This window comes from Rhinolophus sinicus, chromosome 14 (genome assembly GCF_057876585.1).
Source record: "Rhinolophus sinicus isolate RSI-liver-muscle chromosome 14, RSI-T2T, whole genome shotgun sequence".
Classification (NCBI taxonomy): Eukaryota; Metazoa; Chordata; class Mammalia; order Chiroptera; family Rhinolophidae; genus Rhinolophus; species Rhinolophus sinicus.
Genome location: NC_142514.1, coordinates 117,805,350 through 117,818,633, shown reverse-complemented (window position 1 = coordinate 117,818,633; position 13,284 = coordinate 117,805,350). Strand labels below are relative to the sequence as shown.

At 36.2% G+C, this 13,284-nt stretch overlaps 1 pseudogene; it reads right to left on the bottom strand.

Annotated features, from left to right (window-relative positions):
- Positions 1-227: 227 nt before the first annotated feature.
- LOC141572603 (U2 spliceosomal RNA) lies at positions 228-345 on the bottom strand (annotated as a pseudogene).
- Positions 346-13,284: the final 12,939 nt, after the last annotated feature.

Here is a 13,284-nt window from a genome sequence, read left to right as displayed (position 1 = left end):
ACATTTTTAAAATAATTGATTATGTATGATGTATTGAACTTGAACTTGCAGTTTTTATCAAGTTATTGTCTTTATTTCTATGACTACTTTTGCCTCAAAGTCCATTTTATCTAATATTTACATAGCTTTTCAACAGTTTTCTTTTGGTTAATATTTGATTAAACATAATGTTTAATTCTTTTATTTTTAACCCTTCTGTGTTCTTATCTTTTAAATATTTGTTTGTGTAAAGTTTACACCTAGGTTTGGTTTTTATATTAGTTCATCTGTGTTTTTGTGTGTGTGTTTTTAAACTGATAAGAACAGATGCTACACTTGATCTTAGCCAAAAGGCTGAGAAGCAATGTGTGTGTGTGTGTGTGTGTGTTTAAACTGGGGAATTTAAGTTATTCATATTTATTGTGATTACCAGTTGTTTTGTTTATAGGTATCATATCTTTTTATGCTTTCAATTCTGTTTTTTCTATGTTTTATTTTCTTTCCTTTGGGCTGATTGAATAATTTCTTTTTCCTTTGGATACATTACATTTTATTTTTCCTGTTTTCCTCTATCAGTTTGGAAGTTTTACACGATTTTTGCTTTGTGAGAGACTAGCCTAGAAACTATTGCATGCATCTTAACTTTTCAAAATCTAAAATTAACAATGCCCTACTTGCTTTTTAAACAACACAAAAATTTGGAAAACATTAAATTCATTTAAACCCACTCCATAATTATATACTATTATTTAATATGTTTTATTTTCATTTTGTGTTACGATATTAAGATATTACTTTGTAAAATATTATTAATACTCAATATTTGTTTACATTTATCTATTTATTTAACAATTTATTTGTTCATTATTTCTTTTTGCATCTCAGACATCCCATTTGGTATCACTTTCCTTCTAACTGAAATATGTAGAACCAGCTTTAGTCAAGGTCTGCTGCAATAAGCTATATGCAATATTATCTTTTTCTGAAAATGTATTTGTTTTACCCTCATTTTTTAAATATATTTTCACTGTCTATAACCTTTCAAAATAATTTTTGTTGAAATATGTAGAGGATTAACGGTTCATGAGTATTCATTTTGGTGAATTATCACAAACTGGACACTTTCAAGTAAGCACTCCCTAGATTAAGACAAAGAACATTTGGAATCCCCTAATAACTTTTTTCTCCCTTCTTTCCAGAGGTAACTTCTATTCTGATATCTAACACCATGGATTAAAGTCACTTGTTTTCAAACTTTATATAAATAATTTTATACAGTATGTATTCTTTGGTTTCTCCCTTGTTTTGTTCAATAATATGTTTGTGTAATTCATCCATGTGTGTAGCAATCATCTGGTCGTTTTCATTGTTCACAGTATTCCATTGTGTGTATATACTAGAAATTATTTATCCTTTCTACCATATTTTCCTGAAAATAAGACTGGGTCTGATATTAATTTTTGCCCCAAAAGATGCAAAAAGGGGATGTCTTATTTTTTCCATGTACAACAATCTACATGTATTCATTTATTCATGTACAAAAATCTACATTTATTCAAATACAGTCATGTCATCTTCTTCTGGAACATCATCATAACTCTCCAAACCCCTAATTCTGGCTTGAATTTCTTGTGACTCCATTTCCTGTAGAACTGTTGGCCCCAATATCTCACGTCCAGCAATAGAGCTCTCCTTAAATGAGCACTTCTTGTCCATGTAGCCTGCTCGTAGTGCACTGGCAACACAGCTGTCAATGATTTTATCCCATGAATTCTTCACCCAAGTCATGACCTCTTGCAGGCGAGGCTTCACAAAGTTTCCACGCTGATTTTCAATGCAGTCATTCATTTCCATACACAAATCGTCCTTGACTGGCTTGTTTATTGCACTATCAAGAGTCTGGAGATAGGCAGTCATTCCTGTGGGAATCATTATTTGATCTGTTCTTCTCTCTACAATGAAGTTCTTCACGTCTTTAGTGCAGTGAGTGCTGGCTGAATCCCGGACTAGCACACCTCTTTGGCCACCTTGCAAAACAAGTGGCAGCATTAAATTGACCCACTTCCTTATAACTGCTTATCTGCCCAGGCTTTTTCGGTTTTAAGAATAAATACCTGAAACACGTTTAACCTTATCTTTCTTGCCCTTAGTGATGATTAGAGGGGCTTTCTTTCCATCCAGATGAATTGCCAAATACAGGTAACCCATGCACTTTCATAATCAGTGGAGGGAATGTAGATGGACGAGGCACTCCTCTGATCAATTGTCATTTGAGATCCTTGGCCCATAAACACTACACTTTCATCCGTAGCAATCATGTTGGAGAGTTGGTATTTAGAAAAGTCGATGCCATCAACAAAGGACTTGAATGCAAGTGCACATTTTATAACTTCAGTATCTTCCAGCTTGAACAGTGTTGTCAATCTTCTTAGACATTTCATATCACTGGAGGAAGCCATCCAGCCAGTGCTGTGATGCTTTGAATTCTTCTGGGGATATTTCTAACTGTGGTGCCATTGCAAGGGCAAAAGCTTGACTATTAGCCCTGTGCACAACCAAAGGCTTTGCTCTCCTGTCAGCAATCCATTCACAGATGATGTCTTCCAGCTCAGGAAACAATGGTTGCCCTCCTGATCCACACTTGCTCTTCTTAGTATTTCCCTTGTTCACCTGTTGACTGAGGTTATTGTACTCTGCTCGCCATTTTCGGACCATTTGGAGATCCAAGTTCTTTTCGTTGCAGAAAGCCGTAAGATTCTTGTCCTGGGTGTCCTCCATGATTCCTTTCTTGTACTCGATGGAATAGGTCTTTCTTTTTGCACTCGTCTTGTCTGGGGGTCAAAATAGTATTCCCTTCAAATTGCCATTAAGTCAAGTGTTAATTGAAGACGTACGAGACAGGAGTGGCAATAAAAGTGATGACAGTTAAGAATGATGGTCCACACAAAAGCGACGAGAAATTTCAGGCACCAAAATTCAGAAAACGTTTTATTTCACATAAGTGCATTAAGTACGTTGTTACAATACACGACATATTGAACTATGAACATTCATATTAGACACAACCCCAACCATTCATTATCAAGTGTGCAACATTATTCTGCATTGTGTCTGTACTCTGATTGGTTATTCGCCAATAAGTCTCACATTCATCTGTTTACATAGGCGTTTACCTCTTGTTCAAAGGCGCCTGCTTGGAAATTTACAAATACTTAATTATAACTTATATTATCATTTAGTTAAAGTATTAATGTCAATAATATTGTTTATTTATATTTAATTATGTAATAATATTATTATTTTATAATTCAATATGTCCATCGGGTGCTGCAATGGGCACACTAAATGCATCCGTCTGGCTGATGATCTTAACTGGGGCTTATTTTTGGGGTGTAGGACTTATATTATGAGCATCCTGAAAAATTGTGCTGGGGCTTATTTTCTAGTTAGATCTTATTTTCGGGGAAATATGGTATGTTAGATAGACATTTGGTTCTAGTTTGGGGATATTCCAAATAATGCCGTGTGACATGCTTGTACATGCCCTTTTGTGTACGTATACTGACCTGTTGGGTATATATCTACAAATGGGCATAAAATATGTGTATGTTCTTATAGATTCTGCCAAACAGTTTTTCAGTATTTGCACCAGTTTGTACTCCCAACAACTACATACGAGGTCTGACAATTCAGTTCGCAAGTTTGCCACTGTGCATTTACATTGGCAGCACTATACAAACAGCTGGGTAAAGTTTCATAACCTTGGTATATCAGTGTCTCACAGCTGTGTTCATGTCAACATGTGGCAGTGTCTTGCTGAGTGGTGTTCATTATTGTTGTTGCGTCTTTTTGTGTGCTGGTGTGAGAATGTCTGGGCTTGAAATAGAGCAACAAACAAACATTAAATTTCTTGTTAAACTTAGCAAGAGTGAAAGTGAAATCAGGGGCATGTAAGTCCAAGTTTATGGAGATAATGCCATGAGGAAAACAGCAGTGTATGAATGGATTAAATGTTTTTCTGAGGGGAAAGAATGTGTCACTGATGAGGAAAGGTCAGGGCGGCCAGTATCAAGCAGAACTGACAAAAACATTGCAAAAATTCATTGAATTGTACATTGAAATCATTGGCTGACTGTGAGAAGCATAGCAGACCAAGTAAATATCAATAGAGAAATGGTTAGGAAAATCTTAACTGAAAATCTTGGCATGAAAAAGGTAGGTGCAAAAATGGTCCCAAAGGAGCTCACTGATGAACAAAATCAAAGGAGAGTCAAAGTTTGCCAAGACCTTTTAGAGAGGCAAGATGATGTTTTGTGCCATGTTATCACTGGTGATGAAACATGGGTGTACCAATACAACCCTGAAACAAAGCGTCAAAGTGCACAATGGAAGTCAGCCAATTCTCCAGAACCAACAAAGTTCCGTCAGTCCAAATCAAGACTCAAAATGATGTTGCTAAACTTTTTTGATATCAGAGGGATTAATCATTATGAATTTGTACCAACTGGACAGTTAATAAAGTTTACTCTTTGGACGTGCTGAAAAGACTGCGTGAAAGTTAGATGACCTGAACTTTTCACCAACAATTCATGGCTCTTGCATCTCGACAATGCACCAGCTCACATGGCACTGTCGCTGAGGGAGTTTTTAGTAGGTAAACAAATAACTGTATTGGAACAACCTCCCTCCTCAACTGATCTGGCTCCCAATGACTTCTTCCTTTACCTGAAGATAAAGGAAATATTGAAAGGAAGATATTTTGATGACATTCAGGACATTAAGTGTAATATGACGACAGCTCTGATGGCCATTCCAGAAAAAGGGTTCCAAAATTGCTTTGAAGGGTGGACTAGGTGCTAGCATCGGTGCATAACTTTCCAAGGGAAGTACTTCAAAGGTGACTGTAGTGATATTCAGCAATGAGGCATGTAGTACTTTTTCTAGGATGAGTTCATGAACCTAAGTATCAGAATTTTGTATGGCAGATTCACATCCTTGCCATCAGTTGGAATTGTCAGTCTCTAATTTTTTGTATTCTGTTAGGTATGTAGTGGTATTGCATTGTGGTATTAATTTACATTTCTATGACTAATCTTTTTCATTTTTTTGAAAAAACGTCTTCTCACACAGAAGATTTACTTTGTTTCTGTCAGATAAGGATGGGGTAGATTGTTTCCATTTAATAAGAGATTAAAACTGTTTCCAAGTTGGGCTTCAAGGTTTGTGTCTATTTCTAATTCACCCCTATTCTTAAAGGGTAGCCTTTTGGGAGTTCCAACTGACTGCCTTGGGTATTTATCAAGCCCCCAAGTTCTGACCCTGAGCTATATTTTCCCCCAGCCCTATAAACTTACCAAAAGCTTTGCTCAGCTTCTTGGCCTCTAAGCAAATGCTTTAGTGAGAAACCTGATAGAGGATGTCAAGATCACTTCTGTGTGCTTGGCCCCTCAACTCCTTGCTACTTGGGTAGGTCTCTGATATCTTCAGACAGATTTTTGTTTTGCTTTGTATTTTGTTCGGCCACTCTAGTTGTTTTGGGAGAAGTACTGACTTACAACAAGCTGATTTGCAAGTACCAGAAACATCTGGTAATATATTTTAGATTGTTATTTTCTTTCAGCATATTAAAGATTTTATTTCACTGTCTCTTCACTTCTATTGTGTTGCTAATGGTAAGTCAATTCTGAATCTAATTATTATCCTTTGGAAAGCTCTATGTTTGTATGCTCATAATATATATATCTTTATGTTTGGTGTTCAGTACTTTCATTATGAGTGCCTAAATATGGACTTGTTTTTATCCTGCTTGGGAATTATTGAAATTCCTGGATTTGTGAATGGTTGTCTTTTATTAGATTTGGAAAGTGTTCAGCAATTATTACTTCAAATACCCTTTCAAATTGCCTCTGCCCTATTCTCTTTCTGAGAGTCTAGATTGATATATATTGGGCTTTCTTAATCTGTCCTCTATGTATGTTAATCTCTCCTTCATATGTTTCATATGTTTGGCTCTTTTTGCTACATTGTAGGTTTCTTTTCCTGATATATTTTTCAGTTCACAAATTCTTTAGTTTTATCTAAGCTGTTGTTAAAACAATCCACTGCTTATTTTAAATATTAGTTATTGATATTTTTTCTTGAATTTCTACTTGATACTTTAATTTTTTTCTAGGTCGTTGTAGTTTCCTGTTCCCTTCATTGGTATTTGTTTGTTTTTGTTACTTTAAATAGAGTAAACATTTTTATATATTTGCTGTTTGTTTCAACTGTTTATTGTTACTATTGGTTTTCATTTAGTGTTTAGTGATTTGTTTTTATCGTATTTTTACAGTGAGCTGCTCATTTTCCTTGTAGCTTCATTTGTGGGAATTCTTTGATGCCTAGGATAAAGGCAGTTTCCTTCGCTGCAGATTTGCTTTACTTCTCTGACAGCTAGAGACACTACTTGTATAGGACCATTTTAACTAAAATCACCACTTAAGGTATTTTGTTTTACTTAGGCAGTGTGAATTTGAGGTGCAGTCCATAAGAGAGCCAATTTATGTCACACTTCACAGGAGTAATTTCTCCTTCCAGTCAGTGCTGTGATTGAAACAAGCACTTTTCCTTGACAAGAAAAGGATTAGGAGTTGATGAGTTTATTTCAAAATCACTTTAATATTGGTATTTTTTGAGGTGCCAGCTTAATAAAGGTAGACTTTCTTATCTTTTTTACTTTGGTTGGCCTTGCATTGTGTCTTATTTTGCCTACACTTCCTCCCCCATGCAAAAAAAAAAAAAAAAAAAAAAAAGGAAAGCAAGTCTCACGTTCTTCAAGTTCAGTCAAACTCAGGCCAAAAGGTCGGTTTCTGGGTTCTGTTACCTATCTGGGTTCTTGACTTCATGTGGATTTTACCTCAAGTTCCATATATTCCTTCTAGTTCATTGATGACTTTTATATTTTATCTAGCACTTTTTGTTGTTTTTAGTGGGAGTTTGGTTTGGTTACTAAGTCTATCATAACTGGAAATGAAAAGTCCCTTCAAACTAGTTTCTACTGGCAGCCTTGTGTGATCTGTTTTTTTATTGTTTTGTTTTGTTTTCTAATTTGTCATGTTACATCCAAGCTGAAAACCCTTTAAGGAATTTCTGCTTCTCTCAGGATAAAGTTTAAAGGTTTACTTGGCTAACAAAGCCCTGTATGATCTACTTGCCTAACGCTCCAGTGTCATCTCATGACATATTTTCCCTTGATGTTCTGTTTCTTAGTCAAACTGCTCTTTTTACAGTTCTTTGCATGCCTTGTTCAAACTGTTGGTGAGTTCTGATTGTGATTTTTATGTCTGAATTTAAGAATTTCTGTTTTCCTTTTGGTAGATGCTTGTTATGTGATTGTGGTAAAGTATGGAAGGTGCCACTAAGTGTGGTGTCCCTCAGTTTGACTTCTAGGAGTGCAATTCCTACCTCTCCAAGAGTCAGATCTTACTGAGGGGTTCTGTGTCCGCTGCCCACTCTGTGCCCACGCAGAGCTCTAACCTGTGAGCTAATGTTGCTGCTGCCCATTGCTCAACTCAAGTCAAGAAGGGCAAGGAATCACTGGTCTACCTATTTGAACACAGTGACCAAATTAATAACCCTAGCGATTACACAAGGGCTTCCTTCTGTTCCTTGTATCACTTGGTGTTATTGTGGAGAAGAAAGTGGATTCTGGAAAAACCTTAGTCTCACTCTTTTCTCCCGTATTTTTGGACACAATTCCCTATTTTGAGTGAATATGATTAATTTCATTTATTTTTATTTTTTAGGAATTCCTCAAATACCATCTGTGATGGTTAATTTTATGTTTTAAGTTGGCTACACCACAGTATGCAAATATTTGGTCAAACATTATTCTAGAAATTTCTGTGAAGGTATTTTTTCAGGTGAGATTATGAGTAAAGAAGATTACTCTGAATAACATGAGTGGGCCTCACCCAATCAGGGTGAGGATGGAAAGGCTTTGATGGGAAAAAACTGGCATTTGCTGAAGAAGAGGGAAGTTTGCCAGCAGATGCCTTTGAACTTGAACTGCAACACCAACTCTTCCTGTGTCTCCAGCCTACTGACCTACTCTGCAGATTTTGGACTTGCCAGCCTCCACAATCACATGAGGCAATTCCTTATAATAAATCTGTGTGTGTGTGTGTGTGTGTGTGTGTGTGTGTGTGTGTGTGTGTGTGCGTGTGTGTGTGTGTGTACATACATGCATCCTATTAGTTATGTTTCTCTGGAGAACCTTGACTTCATCCATTATGCCACTTGGTGGCATCCTTTATTGTTTTGTACATTTGTTATAGTTTTAGTCTTCTTTCATTTTTCATTGACAAATAAAAGTGTGTCTATTTAAAGCATACATCATGATGATTTGGTATAGCTATACATTGTGAAATGATTACCGCAGTTGAGGTAATTAACACATACATCACCTCACATTGTTACCTTTTGTGTAGATGCTGAGAATGCTCAAAATCTACTCTTAGCAAATATCAAGTATAAAATAGAGTATTATCAACTATAGTCACCATACTATACATTAGATCCCCAGAACTTACTCATCCTACAACTGAAAGTGTGTGTCCTTTGACCATCATTTCTTCATTCCCTCTACCCTCTAGCTCCTGGCAACCACTGTTGTTCTTTTGGCTCTAAGAGTTTGACTTTTTTAGATTCCACATAGCAATGAGATCATACAGAATTTGTCTTTTTGTGTCTGGCTTATTTCTCTTAGCATAATGTCCTCAAGATTCATCCATGTTGTCACAAATTGCAGGGTTTCCTTCTTTTTTATGGCTGAATAATATTCCATTATGTGTGTGTATATCATATTTTCTTTATCCATTCATCTATTGACAGACACTTATATTGTTTCCATATCTTATTTATTGTGAATAATGCTGCAATAAGTATGGGAGTGCAGATATTTCTTGGAGATAATGAGTTCATCTTCTTCAGATATATACCCAGAGATGGGATTGCTGGATCACATGATAGTTTTATTTTTAATTTTTTGAGGAGCCTCCATAGAGACAATTTGGATTCAGGGATCATGCCTGAAAATAAGAGAAACAACTATATAATTAGCTACTAATTCATGTCCATTTTTTCCTCCCAGTGGAAAAAGCATGCACTTCAGGCTTCATTCACTGTGCTAGCAATTTCTCTATGGACAGACACTTACTCTCTCTGGGCTTCAGTTTCTGTATCTGTAGAACTGGGAATCTAGTAATATCCATGTAACAGCATTGTTATAAAGTCATACATTTGAGAGTCAGGGTTAAGTGTAAATCATTTCCTCGGTAGACACAGTCTACAAGTTGAAGTAGATAATGTTCTTGGTTGTGTAACACCCATTAAACTCCAGCCAATCATGAGATTTCCATTCCCCATCTATAAGTTTTATAGCTCTTAAGAGAGGTTAATTTAGCGAGACAGATTCTCTTCTTGTACTAGACACTGTTATATCTGGAGGTGACTCCTGAAACTGCTACAGCCAGTAAGCTACTGAGAAGAAGAGGCATAAAGAGCCTATGTATTTGAAAAGAGTGCTGAAGATGAAACCAACCCTGGAGCATTATGTAAGATGATACATTTCCTTATTGTTTCACCAATTTGAATGGGGCTTCTTGCAGCAAAAAGATGTGCAAATTGTGGATCAAAAACTACGAGTGTTCACAGAGCAAATACTCAATTTGTTGAAAGAAGACTTAATTTTATCTTGAGCTTGAACAGTTTGGACTGAATGAGTCCAGATCTGAGGAGTCTGTGTTGAATTTGATTTAAACATACTAAGAATAGAAAATTTTTTCCAGTTAGATGGGAGAAGTTCCAGGACTATAATGGGGCATTAAAGACGTGTGGGGGAAACTGTGTAGTCCATTTAATACTAAGTTCCTGGAGCCAATATGGCTTTACTTTTCTGTGTTTTTAAGTATCCTTGGAATACCAGCCTCCAGGGCTATTATATGACATACTGCAAAGCACAAGTTTTGGGGGATCACTACCATTGTTTAACTCTATTGCTTTTTCACTGTGTGACCTCTGCCAGGTCACTTAAACTCTCTAAGCCTCATTTTCCTTAACTGTAGCATAAAAATAATAGTACTTACCTTAAAGAATCTGCTGTGAATATTAAATGAGGTATTATAAAGCACTTAAAGTACATGAGACATAATATAATTACAACAGCACTGGTGGGAATACCCATTTGTTGAGTACTTACTCACAAATATAGAGACAGGAGCCATGCTTGGCTGTGGTGTCCCCACTAGGGTCATTCCAGACTAAACCTACTGCCCAGAGCTATATCTAAATAGACTTAGTCCCCAGAAGAGATGGTAGGGCACATGAGCTTTCTTCTTCTTCCTTTAAAAATTATAAGTAGCTTAAATATACCAGTAGAAGTACCTCTTTATTTAGTGTAGAATTTTTACATGGGACTTGGGATTTCCACTATTTGTACAAAAAACAAATTGCAGTAAGCAGCATAATAATTTCGTGCAGGAAAAATTTGGTACATAGTTAAAGTGCATAAATGATACCTTTCAGTTGGATTTTTGGCCTCTTTCCTGAAACTAACAGCCTGAATTTCAGGAATTAAGGAGTTACCTAATAGTGATGAATGTCCCACGTGCTAAAAAGATGTTCAGACTGATCATTCAGAGATAGCAAGATGAAATTTGCCTGGGAAAATGAAATGTAATTTCCTTTAAGATAAAATGGCAAAAATGTACAATTTGGAAGGATGTTAGGGCAGATAATCAAAGAAATATAAGATAAAAATACTCTTTGAAGTAAGAAAAGGTATTTAAATCCAAGTATTGTTAGTATTGAATTAGGCTAGATAATAAACCTTTCAAGAAGGTTTGCAATTGAGCTCTAAGTCAAAATAAAGCAAAGGTTCATGAACAGAAAAGTCTAGAATGAAGGATATTGATGGGCTGTTAAAAGGAAAAGGTGAAAATAGCAGATTTAAGGAATGAGCTTCTTGCTTTCAGGATTGCTCCCAACCTTCGTTTTCATTGTCATCAGAAATCTAATCTGGTTAAAATCTTGACTCAATTCAACCCCTGGGTCACACTACTCAGCCAACGAGATAAAAAAAAATATCTTCAAATTACGTTGGAGTTGTTTTTGGAGCCCTGCCACTGCCTGGCTATGTGCAAGGTACTACATAAGCTCTATCCAGCTTCTGCTGAATGTGTTTTTCACTGAGCTGTGTAGCATTAAAAAATCTCATTGTGGAAAATGAAGGAAACTGATCTGGTGTCTTGTCTGTCAACTAGAAAGCAAATGTAGAAACACAAGAATTAGAAAATATATGTTTGATAAATAATTTTATGGTTATATTATGGGGCATTTCTTTACTGCTATACTTTAAAAAAAATATTTTCCTTGTTGGCATAACATTCAGGCATCCATTAGTAGAACAATTACACATTTTAGATTAATGAGATTTTCAACTGACTATAAGAAGGATGTTGTGATTAAGATCTATTGAATAACTTTGTGTCAAAAGAATCCTATATAACTTAGCTAGTCCATTTTTAAAAATTTATGTATTTCATTAACTCATAAGTAATATAGATCACACATTCCCATTACCCCCAAAATTCTGTATCTAGTCGACTCCATCATTTTACCAATGAGGAAAAAGACCCAGACAATAAAAAAGTTACTCAAACAGGATCCTACGGACAGTGAATCAATGGCCCACATTTTCTTTTTTTTTCTTTTTTAAATCAAAGTTTATTGGGGTGACAATGGTTAGTCAAGTTACATAGATTTCAGGTGTACAATTCTGTATTACATCATCTATAAATCCCATTGTGTGTTCACTGGCCCACATTTTCTAATGCTTATTCTTTCTAAAATGAAGTTTACACTGGTTATACCAATATACTTGATTATTTCCTAGAGGCAAACTCAGCATTTAGCTTAAGACTTAACTTTATTCCATTAAGTTTGTTTTTACCTAAAAAGGATGTTCTATTAGATTTGAATCAGGTAATTATGAGGTGAGAAAATAGGATCAAAACCTAGGTGAGTTCTTGAAATCTCATCAGTAGTTTTTAATCTTTTATTGAGCCCAGCTAAGTTTAATATACACAAAGTTAAACTTATCTTTTCTAGAGTTTTACCATAAGAGAATTCTTTTGTGAGGTATTGGACAATTCTCCAAAAATGGAAATAAATGTCTTTGGGAGGTATGATGTGGAATCTCAGTAATTTACATTGTACTGTGACACATTTTAATGAGCCATCTCCCCACTCCTACCCTTACCATCAACCATAAGCTGACATTCTCTTTTGAGAAAAGAGATTTGTTAGTAGTGTGGTCAGTGGGGACAGATGATTGCAGATTGTTGAAAATTGCCCTGTGACAGGTTGGGCTCCTAGCAGAGAGCAGTCAATCACATAGTAGATGAGGGGATTTGAAGCACTTGGACATGAGGAAGAAACTTCAGGAAGAGGAGAGGGACAGCTTGGTCTCCTTGACAACTTTATAAAACTGGTCCTTTAGTACCCTTGCTCTAATAAACTAGACTGCAATATTCCTTCTAAGTCGTACTGGTGAAGAGCTGCCCACCATCAAAACATTCCGATATCATAGTTTATTTCCCTCAGCTTAGTATCAGCTGTGGCAAAGTCCTGTCCGGCTGAACAGAAGCATCGTCAAGTGGTTAGGCCAGGTCTTAAAGATACATGGGTGTGTTCAGGGCATCAAGCAGGAGGTCAAATGCCCTCTGGCATCTTTAGGGAAAACTGATTTGGCAGATGGCACTTGAGATATTTACCCTTTGAAAACCAACCTCGAAACAAGAACCAGATGTCCTGACCTGAGTTTCATTGAGGATATCCTCATCTAGCCTGTTATGAAGAAGGGGAAGAGGACTGCAGGTATGTTTTTCTCTCCCCTAGCTTTCATGTCCAAACCACCTCTCAGCCTCCTTCCCCGAATGCTGTTCTCCCAGATTACCCACAGTCCCTTTGGGTTTCCTCTAAGGGCACCAAGCTTTACTTCCTCAGGTTCTTTAAGTCATTGGCTCCTCCACCTGGTCTGCTCTTTCTTTATCCTTTTGTATGACCTGCTAAAAAATATTCTTTAGGCTGGAATATTATTTTCCCTAACTGAGCTAGTTAGAAAATGTTTTCTGTTTATTTCCTTCTCAGCCCCATTTTAATGATTTAAATGCCTCAAAGGAAATAATTTCAGGTTCTAATGTGTTCCTGTTTATTCTCTGACCTCCTCTATCTAGAATGGGAACTACCTATGCAACAGGCTATGTC